At 37.8% G+C, this 13,158-nt stretch overlaps 1 protein-coding gene and 1 non-coding gene across 2 annotated transcripts in view; one reads left to right on the top strand and one right to left on the bottom strand.

Moving 5' to 3' along the window:
* il1rapl1b (interleukin 1 receptor accessory protein-like 1b) overlaps positions 1-13,158 on the bottom strand; it is a 1,317,350-nt gene that overhangs the window by 1,093,409 nt on the left and 210,783 nt on the right. The gene's annotated exons all lie outside the window — the stretch shown is intronic.
* On the top strand, positions 11,911-12,029 carry trnal-caa. Its single transcript has 2 exons — positions 11,911-11,948; positions 11,984-12,029. It is a non-coding gene; the product is annotated as a tRNA-Leu (tRNA).

The raw sequence follows: 13,158 nt of genomic DNA, 5'->3' as shown, positions 1-13,158 counted from the left end.
ACTTCTATTTTGGGGTACGTAGCAAGGTGGTGCCATTGAACTGTTTCATTATTTAGTGAACCACTCTCTTTTGATACTTGTTTGATGTGTGTGTGGGATCAGGGTACCTGATGGCAAAGGCAGTGGTTTTCCGGTTATGGCACCATGTAGGGACTTTGGGCACCCGAGTGTTCACAGACTGACGGGGACTTTGTGGCTTTGGTTTTCATGAGGATTCATGGCGGAAGCGGGGGCGGTGGGGGGGGGGGTGATCTCATTGTTTTCTTTTCTTTTATTTCCGCTTCTATTTTTAATCTTGTCTTTTGTACACTAAGATGGCAACTGCAGAATGGTGACTTTGTACAGGTTTCACTGTACCCCTGTACTTGAATCCATGTGACAATGAAATCTAAATCTAAATCCCCATCTCTCTGCTCAGTTGGAAGAAGTAACCTGAGGATGAGGGTCAACTTGCTTTCCATCTTCAATGCCACCATTACATTACAGTTTGGTTGAAAGTGACTTTGAAGCAAAAGACCGGAGATCCTCAGCTCTGGTCACTGCCAAGTATGTGTTCCAAAACCCACAGATATAGTTGCTGCCATAAAAGCAGATAGAGCAATTTGCCTCGATTTACTTTATACTACTTCAACTATGACATTTATGACGGTTTGATGCCAATTACAATAAACAATTTGAAAATGGATTGCTCATTAGAATGAAAACCTTTACTTGATGCCATTGGTTGGTCCCAGAGCTCCTTATGAAATTATACAGCATAGAAGAGCTCCTTCAGTCTATCAAGTCTGTACCGCTAAAAATATACTATTACCTACTCTAGTCCCACTTTCCCACACGAGATGAACAGTCTTGAATATTATGGTACGTCAAGTGCTCATCCAAGTACTTTTAAACATCAAAGTTATCCGCCTCAACTAACCTCACAAGTCGTGCATTCCAGACTCCCCACTACCTTCTGTGTGAAATCTTTACCTCAAATCCCTTCTGAACGCCCTGTCTTTCACTTTAAAAGTGTGGCCTCTCTTTTGACTCAATCTTTTTACCCCTCTACCAGCTCTCCCAGCAACCTTCTGTGTTCCAAGGAAAACAACTCGAACTTATCCAGTCTCTTTTCATAGCTGAAATGCTCCATCCGAAGCAACATCGTCGTGAATCTTCTTTGCACCCCCCTCCAGTGCAATTACATGGAAGGTTTCATTGTAGCTACTGTTATTAGCACTTCCTGTTTTCTTGGAAGCACCACAACTACGGTAGACTTTCCTGCAAATTAGCAGTCACTTGACTATAAAATTTTACATGTACAAAGAGAAATAAAATGGTCTTAAATGTTGCTATGCAGAAAAATAATCTAAAAAGAAAAGAAAAATTGATGAACATGTTGCAAAACTGGAAAACTATGGAAGAGGTTAAAACACAGTGAAGACGTTTGTGACACTGAGCAAGGGCTTCTTCTGTACTGTATATTTCTGTGAGGAGTTCTGGGACTGACCAATAGTATCTAAGTAAAGATTTTCATTCTAATCTGCAAACCATGTTCAAATTGTGCATTGCAGCTCACGGTGTTTGACCTACAACCAAAGTGAGCACTTCCGACAAAACTTCAGCTAAACCACATCCCAGGCACTTGGAAATTCTTGTAACTTCTTTTAAAGATTAGGTGCATCTTCTTTTTGAAGAAATCATACCAATTTCACTAGAAAATCATATTTGGCCAAAAATGATAAAATCAGATTTTCGGGCACTTTAGTCAATTGCATTTCATCCCTTTGTTACTGGCCTTCAACAAGAATATTTTTCCCCAGTTACATGGGTTTTCCTATATTGATACTCCTGAACTTCAATAGAGCTATTCCAGTATATTTACAGTTGGTTTATTTGTATAATGTAAAATACATAACACTACAGAGTGCAGTGATCTATTGTAAACTACCAAGATAACTCATTATAATCATGTTTCAGGACTTTTGTTGCACAAAAGCTTTTATAGGAACATTGTATTTCATATTCTATGCAAGCAAATGATGTTTTCTTTTGCAGATGCACTCCAAATCAAACAATGAAAGGTGGTGTTATCATACTACAAAGGAAAGCTTCTTCTATAAGAGAATCTGCTCAAAGTAGTACAATAAGGGGGGTCTTTTTCTATGTACTTTGCTTGCTGCAACCCTCCAGGAAGAATTACATTTAAACCAACTCTTCAGATACCTGGATTTAAGAGTCTGCTATCAACCTATGATGGCTGAGGACTACTGATGATTAAACACTACTTGTCCATGTGGAGGTTAAAGATCCCATGGTATTATTGAAAAGGAGTGAAGAGTTTCACCAAAATTCTGCCCAGCATTGCACTCTTAAATAATACATTTAAGTAATAATTCAACTCATTTGAGGAAACCTTTGTACTATATGCCAACAGTAAGTGTACTTCAGAAAGTCTTTTCTTTTATTGTGAAATAGTTCAAATGAACCAAGAATGTGACAGATTGCAAGTTCTCTATTTCTTTAACACTTCTATTTTACATTTATGACGCTCTAGGGTGTTTATGCATTATTTTAAGATTTGAGAAATTTTAGAACATATGGTAAAAGATTAACATTTCAACCTGCTCAATTCAAAATCCCAGTTGGGATTATATTTTTTGTAAGTTCTCATCACCGTAATAAGTAAAGCCAATGATGAATCAGTGTTGTATGTAACCTAATGACTTCTGAATTGTTGTGGTGTAAGCAATGTCATGTTTAGAAGCAAAGGTCATGACTTAGTATTGAAAGATTAAAGGCTTTAAATATATTCTGTGTCCTTTTGGATTTACCTCTGGAGGCTAGGGAACAACCTGGTTGCAATATTTTCGGCAAAGATTCATCAAGTTAAAGCAAAGCCCATTATAAAGCAGTTCAAGTGTTGATTAGGTGTAAAATTCAACATTTTCATTGTTTATGTCTGAAATATCAATAACACTAGAAAATTATGCAGTCATCTTTTTTTTATTGTAAATGCTAGCTTGGAGAAAATGAAATGTGTTCAATGTCAACAGCAAATAGTGAAAAATTATTGTTAGGAAAATGTACAATAAAAACAAATTCAGACTTTTGTGCAATATTGCTATTCTCTTCCAAATAAATTTCATTTTGTAAAATGCTGCATTGAATGAAAAAAGAAACAAAGGAGCATTAAAAAGAATGTTAAATAAAAACTAAAATCAGCAAAGGATGGAATGGTTAGAGTTATCCTCAAAGATGGACTCTTCTGGGTATCCATCTCACTTGTCCAGGTTAAAGTTATTAGCCGAAACCAGTTTCTGTCAGAGGGAACAATGAAAATCTTCCCTCTGAGCAAGACAGAAGGAATTTCACCTCCATTTCTGTTTCCAGTTATTTCAACAGAACAGGAAAGTGGCCAGAAAAGGCCCTACACAGTGTTTAGATATTGCTGGCATCATTCTGGAAATGGGCATTTCAGAACATCTGCACTTTTTAGTGAGGCTTTGTGGAAGTCTTCATGAATCACAGCAGCAGAGTGGACACATGAAGCATGGATTGAAGGTGGAAAGAGTTTCAACCGTGAGTAACAATGTTGTTGTCTCCTTTATAGCTCACCATGAAATGTTGTAACTTGAGCTATAGCTGTGTATAATAAAATGAGTGATGCCAGGGCTGTGATTAGAGAAGGTAATGAACGATTTAGAAAAATGTTTGCCTGGTTGTTACTGACAAATGGCAACCTGTCAAGTGAAAGAACTGAACTGCCAATGTGGAAAGCTATTAGAATGATTTAGCCAGTAGAAAAATACTATTCTGCATTTCACATTATAGAAAACCTAGTCCAATTAACAGTTAATAATTTAAACTCTCATGACCTCCAGCGTCGTGCTTTCCAAGAAACTTAAAATCCCACCTGCCAGCTTTGCTATTGGAGGCAGGATCATGATGTCAATAACCTAATGACACTTAATTCCCAATTCCCTGAGGAAAATACAGCTTCTGGGAGTGGTCAGCTCCACAATCTCATTAATTTGACTAAAGAAATTGCTCCTGAAGATTTCATTGGATTTATCAGCTAACTTACATTTATGACCTCCAGCTTCAGACACTACAGGTGGAAAGGTTCTTTCCTCTGCCTATTTATTTTTTGATATTCTTTAATACTTCAATGTCATTTTTGGACTTGTAGACATCAGAACTGTGCTCAGTATTGTGTGTTCTAACAAAGACTCTTGTACAAACTTAACTTCTCTGATTTTTGAATTCTATTCCCTTCAAAAAGAACTCTAAGGATTTGTCATGCGATTTTTCTTGGCTAGTTCATCTGTTTTGTTATTGTCAATACATTGTGAACCTGCATCTCAGATCCTACTGTGCTGTTACTCAACATAAACTCCCATTTTCCAAGGAGTAGTTGCTTTCCTATTCCTCCTACCAAAATGTAGCGTCCCACACTTATCTATATTGAGATGTACTTGTCATTTATTTGCCCAGTTATTCACGTCGCCTGAAATATATCAGTCTTTTTCAGGTAAACTGCGTCCCCAATTTGGTGACATTCGGGAATTCTGATATTTTACTTCCGAGTCCAGAGACCAAATCTTCTGTGAAAATGGTAGAGATGTGGGTTGCACCATTGATCCCTGAGGAACAGGGATCGTTACTTTCATCAGACTGAGTAACTACCTTTAACCCCAAATCAATATTCTGTTTTGCAGCAAGCTTGCTATTCTTCTGCATTTTTAAAAAAACTAACTCCATCTTTTAATATAAATAGTAACTATATTAGTATTAGTTATAGCATTACCATATGCTACCTTATAAGACATTTTCTGAAAGTGCATGCAATTTATATTTTGAAAAATATTGATAATTCAGTTTTAAAAACATTAATGCAGAGAATGCCAATGTTACTTCAGAATGAATGCCTCCCTTGTTCCCTGGTTCTGAAAATTTTTCTGTTAAGTCATCCTTAGTACTCACTACCAAACCTAAACAGTGACTATGAACAATGACCAAGGTTGATCTTATGTGTGGGATCCCCAATCCAATTTTGTTATTATTATTTGAAGATTTTCTGCATGAACAGTGGATTCTGATGACACTGTTGGGTGAAAATATGGTCGAGAGACTTTCTGAACCCAATAGTGTGAGGCAATTGAAATGACAAATAGAATAAGTCATTATTCCAATGTGCATCAGCTTCAATTCTATGTGAATTCATTTTTACAAAGTCTTCTCATTTTTATTCAGTCAAGTCAAATCACCTCAGCCAATATCTTATGCACTCAAAACATATTTACTGAAAAATAAAGGATCAACAGCGATATGTCCAAAAATATTGGCATAATTTAGAATATATTTAAACAATATCGTACTTTACTATTAAAAATCAGGTCACACATTTAGAATAATTTAACCCAAAGCTCTGCAAGTTATTTAAAATGGCACCAGTGATCCTACTGTCACATTTCAACGTACAATAATTTTATTTTGTTCCAAGCATTTTGTCGTAATGAGTGAAAAGAAATTGCAGAGTTGAATTGAATACCGAATGCTGTGAGATATGTCAGAAGTCTGAAGTTATTCATAGCATGGACTGAGACAGAGCTGTGACTGTGTACGAGCTGGAATATCTATATGCAAGTCTTTGTAAAGTTACTTCACTTTTTTATGCAAAAGTTTCAAGGTATTAAATTGTTTGTTGTTTTTCTTAGAATAATAAACCACCTATAGAAAAACATGCTCTGCAGTAGCACAGTTCCAAGGCATTCAACTTCAACTTGGACAAAAATATTGGCCAATATTCTTACCAAGTTGGGGTGTCTTGGAGCCCTTTAATAAAAGCAAAATATTTCAGATTCTGAAGATCTGAAATAAAACGAGAAAACGCTAGAGAAACTCGGTAGGTCTGGCAGGACCTACACAGAGAGAAGAGGAAATAATGGTTTGAGTCTCATGATGCTTCTTTGAAAGTGAAGGAGCTGGAAAATAATGCTTTTTTTATGCTGTTGACAAAGGGAAGGAGGAGTGAGTAGAACAGATGTTGAGGATGCCCAGAGCAAAAGAAAAAATAGGAGTGCCAGCAGTGGGAAGGGAGAGATTGAGATATAAAATGAATATTAACAGTAGGTTTGAAAAGCAGAAACGACGTCAGATCTTAAAACAGATCAGACTAAAACAAGATACAGGGAGGAGGTGCCAGATAATCAATTTGTGAGGCAGTAAATTGGTGTCCATCGGTAAGACTAAACATAGACTGGGTAAGTGCTTTGTGCAACAACTGCACAATCTGAAATAAGGACATTTTGGTTATTTTCAATGATCCATCACTCCCATGCCAACAATTTTCCAGATAAGCTCAATACCAGCTGGAGGAACAGCACTTTATTTTCCACAATGGCTTTTTATAGCCTTCAGGACTCGACGGGGGAGGCAATGGCGTGGTGGTATTGTCACTGGACTGTAAACCCAGAGACCCAGATAACGCTCTGGGGACCTGGGTTCAAATCCTGCCACAGCAGATGGTGGAATTTGAATTCAATAAATACCTGAAATTAAGAATCTAATGACGACCATGTGTCAATTGTTGGGGGGGAGCAACCCATCTGGTTCACTAATGTCCTTTAGGGTGGAAACTGCCATCCTTACCTGGTCTGGACTAAATGTGACTCCAGACCCACAGCAATGTGGTTGACTCTTAATTGGCAATAAATGTTGCCTCGCAAGCAACACACTCATCCCATGAATGAATAAAGAACACACAATTCAACAACTTTAGAACACTGTCCTACCCTTTTGATTACATCCCTCTTACATGTGTTGCTGGTTTTGGTCTCAGCACAGGTGATCTATTTTCTTCTACTTAAACCCACCAATCATACCACTTCATGCCAAATTGCAAATCATTAGCACTCTTGATGTCTTTTGCTCTGGGAATTTTCACCATCTGCTTCACTGTCTCCTCCTTCCCCTTTGTCAATTGCATAAAAAATATTATTTCCTAGTTGCCTTCCATTCCAAAAAATGTATTGGGCCTTTAACATTAAGTCTGGATCTCTGTCTACAAATGCAGCCAGACCTGTTGGGAATCTTCAGCATTTTCTGATTTTGTTTGGAAGCCCTTTAAAAATTGCACAGGTCATCATTCTAAGCCATATTCCCAGATTTTCCAACTTTTACCTGGGCCTTTTAAAACGTGAGGGCACTCATGACATGATAGGATCCATTGCTGAGATAGGGAGGACTTACTCTCCCACAATTTTCTGGCAGTCAGACCAGTTTCAAAAAGTGGCTAATTGCATTTCAGAGGTGTTATAAACCTGAATAAGGGAACCTTCTGAAAGGCAAGATAACCAGATTGTCCTCTTGCCCATTATGCCAGGCTATAGCTCACCACCCACATTGTTCATGACCCTTCATGTTCCCTATACCAAGCAATGCTCCTCCACACATGCTCCATGACTTGTCATACCGTCCCACTAGACCCTACTGCTCCTCAAAACCCCTTTACCAAGCTGTAACACTTCTAATAAATCACTATAAACTGGATAGTATCAAAGAAAAACCTATAGTGGCAATTAGGATGTGAAAAATCAGTTTTAAAACATGTCAAAACAAAATTAAAACAAAGAATAGCAGGTGCTGGAGAAACCCTGTGAGCTTGACAGTATCTGCAGAGAGAAAAACTGTTTTGTCGGAACTGAAAGCAGCTGGACACTGGTGGTCTTTATGCTGATAACAGCAGTGTGTGTGTTGGGGTTGGTGTGGTGTGGGCGCTTGGAAGGATACAGGAACAAACACAGGAGGCCTCATTGCAGAACATCCATGCTCAGTCTGTAAAAATGACCCCAAACTTCCTGTTGTCTGCTACTTCAACTCATGTTAACATTTCTGTCTCAGGCCTGCTGCAGTGCTCCAGTGAAGGAGCAACATTTCATCTTCCACCTACATAACTTACAATCCTCAACATTGGGTCTCTCTCTCTCGACACTGTCTACAAGCATTCAATGCGCTTGTTCAACCCTCCTCCGTCCTCCCTCCTTTCCCAACTCCCCCACCCAATCTTAACTGGGGCTAGGGCGGTGGAGTTGGGAATGCAAAAGGTTCTCCACCTCATGCACTCTGATTTATTTCATAGTCACCTTGCCTCCAAGCCAGCATTTGGGCAGGCATTTAATTCAGCCCAGTATTTCAAAAGAAGAAACTAAAATTCAGGGGTACAAATTCTGTGGAGTTCGTGCCATAATCAGATCATCCACGACCTTTTTGAACGTAGGAGAAGGCTCAAGTAGCTTAATGGCCTACTCCTGCTTCTAATTTGCATGTGCACAAGTTACAAGTGACTACTCAATTAAAAATTCAATATACTAAAAACATATGAGAAAGAACAAGAATTGCATCCATTATCTCAAACATGTTTTTATTCAAGACGACTAACTCACTCATCGCTAACTCCTCCACCCACCCAAGATCATAATGGAAGCACATCTGAAATATATGTTTCCAAGTGAAGGCAGCTTGTCAAAATTTACATGTTTCCAATAAAAGGATCTCGGTGAATAGATTATTTCCTGGCCTGATTTCAACTTTTCTTTGTAGAAAGCAATCAAAGACTAATAGGTAGTGCAGTCAGATAGTCGTACATGTCAACCTCAACCATTGAATAGTGTATTTATGCCAGTTCTTTCCTGGTGTCAGAAATGAATAAAACATTTTGCATTCTTCACAATTTTTACATACCTTATTCATTACAAATGACATGGGTGTTGAAAACACATTTCCGCAAACAAGCAATGGGCAGATGCTTGTGTGTCAGAATTGTATTGGTGAGAATTTTCAGAATATGCAGTTAATGAGGAAATTATTAATTATATTTGCCAACTAGGCTAAATGAACTGTTATTCGTTTTTGCCTTTAACTGATATTTTTTCAGCCAAGATTCCGTATTTTGAATTAGCTTTATGTTTTAGCTTCTTCTTTTCCCCAAACAGTGCTCTATTCAGTTATATAACCTTTTGCAATCTCACAATACAAACTTCTCTCTCTGATTGTATTTCAAGTAAAGCCTGGAATTTGTTCAAAACATCTTTATACTAGCACAACTGGATTGCAGTTCAGGGGCTCACAGACTCATGAATATTCTGAGACTGAGAAACTTGTTATTTCTCCCACAATTTCTACATTATTGTTCTTTCTCCTCCAGTTTTCATTCATCATGCCTACATCTTCTTTTTGTCTGTTTCCAGCTGGTCTTCTCCCTCTTCAGTGCTCAGAATTAACACCAGCTTTCATCATCACCCAGCCAAAAATTAAATACTTGGGCAATTAAGTTGATTAGCTTTGCTGAATGTAATGTGCAGCAAGATTGATGATTGTTTTTATTTTTATTTCTCTGTATTGACATTTTGAAATTAGAAGAAAAGTGTACAATTCAAAAAGACTTTTGACATTTGCCACACTTGGATGCTTGAACTAGATTCCTAAGCAATAAGGAAGAACTCAAAAACAAAGTGACTAGAGTCAGGCAGATTGGAAGTTTGCAGAAATCTCTGATATCTGCTGGATTGGAATAACGACATGTTTTGGTGTGTGATGAACAGTAATCATTTTTCCCATGAGAAATTTCATCTCACCAAAGGTAACTTTAACAAATATAAATTTAGACTGAATTTAGTCAGGAGGTCATGCTATCTGTAGCTAGGGAATGTTACTTCAATTTGTAGTTTAGCAATATTGCTAAAATCAAACCTCCCTTGAGTCAAGACATAGTATCCTGTTATAAGCCAAATTCTTAAGCATAGATAGAAAACTGTATTAGTTACTTCTAAGTATTTAGTTTGGATAATTATAACACATTTCCCTTGAACCTGTAATTTACAACTAAATGCACTGTGCTAAGACAAAAAAGAAAATCAATCTGACATGAGTTATTTCAGTGCAAAAACTCACGTCTAACAGTCATCAGGCTACTGCATAATTGTAAAGGGAAGGCAATTAAATTCAATGTCCTTCACAGACTTGGAAAGTCTTAATCAGCATTCAATGAGACAATTTAATGTCTTCTTTAGACCCTGAATTTCTTTCCTGTACCTCTTGAACATTAAGCTCAGTTCACTTTGCCCATGTGGTATAGTCCCTCTGACAACGGAAAGGGATGAACAAAAGATGTTCATGTGAATACATGGTCATTATGACTTGCGACATTTATTTTAAAAGGATAAATTTGATATTCCACAAATATTAGGTTAATTTTCTAATGCCAAAGATGTCTTTCACCAACAATTACACCAATACGGCATTAAGTTTACAAAATTGTTACACCTCATCCAACCAAGATTCGACCTACCTGCAAGTTTTTACAGTGAGACTAATCATGTAAAAGTGGATGTTCAGATTAATTCAACTCATTTCTAATATTTCCGATAATGAGGGATTCACCAGTGTACCTTGTGGAGAAAAGAAGAATCACTGACAACAACTTCTCGATTTGTATATTTAAATATGAGTGTTTGCAGAGGAGTTATGATAGCAAATGCTCAGGGTCATCATTACCCCAGATAAAAAATTCAAGCCAATATGTAGTACACAATTTACTGCTTATTTGCAAGGTGTGAGAGAGGAGTGTTATCCAAAGAGTTGCCAAGCAGGCAATACTCTAAAATCATTATCATTTTGTATAAAAAAATGATTGCAGGAAGTTTAGCAAGTTATTTGCTGTAGTGAATTCATTTAATGTTAATATTGGCTTGTATGACGGAGTTCAGGATATTTTGCAATGGGATCATGCTTTGTTTCAGTTGAGTAATGCTTTATTTGTTGAGTATATCTGATTTTCTGTTGGTATAATTACAGTTTGTGCATTTACATTCCTTAATTTCTCTACGACAATAATTATTGGTGCCTCTGACAAGGACTTTCTACTTGGTTGTAACTTCAAGTGTAAATAATGTCATCACAGCAAGTGATTAATGGTGTCTTTAGTGGTCTTTAGCACTTTGAGTGTTAACATGTTATTCCAGCAAGCTGGGAATGCTGATTTAATTTCAGCACAGCAACCCATTTAATGCTCATCAGAAACTTTTGCTTTATTAAGAGTGTGTCAGCTGTCAATGACATGAATTTATTTATGAGGGGAACAGGTTTCAGGAATAGTCGGTAGAGTAGTAATCTCTACAACAGTGACCTGCCACTCCTTTTCAACTCAATCCACAGGTGTCAACTGAGACACAACTCAAAAAACAACTTTGAATAGCCTGTAGGATTCTGATGCTTGGCACGTTAGCCAGAAACTAAACATTCAATCAGTGTTTCCAAAATAAAAATCCATCAAGTATCATATTAACTTTTTACATCATATTAAGCAGTGTTCAAATTACAAATTACAACAAAAACAGATCATCCACATTGATACAAGAATAAAATTAGAATACTACAGATGCTGGAAATCTGAAACATAAATAACTTTGAAAACACTCAGCAAGTCAATCAACATCTATGGAGAGAAACAAAATTAACATTTTAGACCAATGACCTTTCTTCAAAGGTTATTGAACAGAATCACTGGTCCAAATTTTGTAGGGGCTTTTGTCAGTGAAAATCAATGTGTGCCATCATCATCACTCAAAGTGACTGAATTCAGGATTTAACCACTATGCAGCTTAAAAAGGAAATCATTAAACTTCATCAGTCACTCATTGTTGCACCATAGGCTTCACAGTGGGTGCACACCCTTCGCCTCAAACCAATGAAATCAGTTTATGAGATGACAACACTATTTGGCACTGTCCTGTCCCACTAGGAACCCGATATAAATCGACCCTTTTCCAATCAGATGTAACTGGCTTTTTACTGACTCTGATAACTAGTTTTGAACAACAGTGCTGGTTCTGAAAAAAAAATGTTTGATTACGTAGGGTGAGCGAGCTTGTCAGGATGGTCAAGTGGTCTAAGGCGCCAGACTCAAGGAGTGTTAATCCTTGCCTTGCAGAAGCCTGGTGAATTCTGGTCCCTTTCAAGGGGCGAGGGTTCAAATCCCACTCCTGACATTCCACATTTTAGGGCAGCACAGTGGCTCAGTGGTTAGCACTGATGCTCACAGCGCCAGGGACCTGGGTTCAATTCCACCCTCAGGTGACTGTGTGGAGTTTGCACATTCTCCCCGCGTCTGCATGGGTTTCCTCAGGGTGCTCCAGTATGCTCCCACAGTCCAAAGATGTGCAGGTTGGGTGGATTGGCCATGCTAAGTTGCCCGTAGTGTTCAAGGATATGGAGAATAGGTGGATGGGTCTGGGTGGGATGCTCCGTGGGTCAGCGTAATCTTGTTGGGCTGAAGGGCCTGTTTCCACAGTGTAGGGATTCTATAATAACATTGTCACTGATTCTTTCCCCACAGGTTCTGCTGAACTGCGGAGTATGCCCCATTACCCTCTATTCGTGTATCAATAAAATGAACTTGAACATACTGAAGATTATTATTAAAGGTTAATAGTGATACTTCAATAAATAATAAGAAATTGGCACATTTGATTGCTGCTGATCATTTTTTCCTTCCAATTTAATTTTCAATTGTTTTGTCAAAAATGTGGCTTTTTATCTTATGTTTTCAAAAATTGGGGACGGAAATAAGAAAGAGCTGTTGTTTTAAAAAAAAAGTTTGAAGGAGCGACCACAGTTTAGAAAGCAAGTAATCTGCGAAAAATTGTGCAAACAACTGCTTGAACAAGCAGTAATTGAAGTTGAGTTGCAAATAAGTTGTACCTAAGGGTGTGTACTCATGCAGCTTTTCCTGGCAAGGAGAAATTTACTTGTCTATGGACCAGTGATAGCTGTCAATGACTGTGTGATTGGTTCCTGGGTAACTGAACAGCTTGGAGCTGTAAATAATTTAGACAGCAAGAGAGAGAAGTTCAGTTTCCACACCCCCTCCCTTGACCACTTAGGAGCAATTGCTCTGTTCTCAGTCAAATCTCACTGTAAACCCAAAAAGAACGCTTTTTTCCTTGGCTGCAACAGTTGTTGGAAGCTTTACCTTTCAACTAATAAGTGGGGGTATTTTTATAATCCCAACAACAGTATCTAGGAACAAACACAACTGAACAGTCTTTCCAGCTTATCCTCTGTCAGTCCATAATCTATGTGTGCGCGTGTGTGTGTGTGCGCGCCGAGGGGGGTGTG

The sequence above is a fragment of the Rhincodon typus genome, chromosome 11 (assembly GCF_021869965.1).
Source record: "Rhincodon typus isolate 14 chromosome 11, sRhiTyp1.1, whole genome shotgun sequence".
Taxonomy (NCBI): domain Eukaryota; kingdom Metazoa; phylum Chordata; class Chondrichthyes; order Orectolobiformes; family Rhincodontidae; genus Rhincodon; species Rhincodon typus.
The sequence above is the reverse complement of the archived record's forward strand: the minus strand, read 5'-3'. Positions and strand labels throughout refer to the sequence as shown.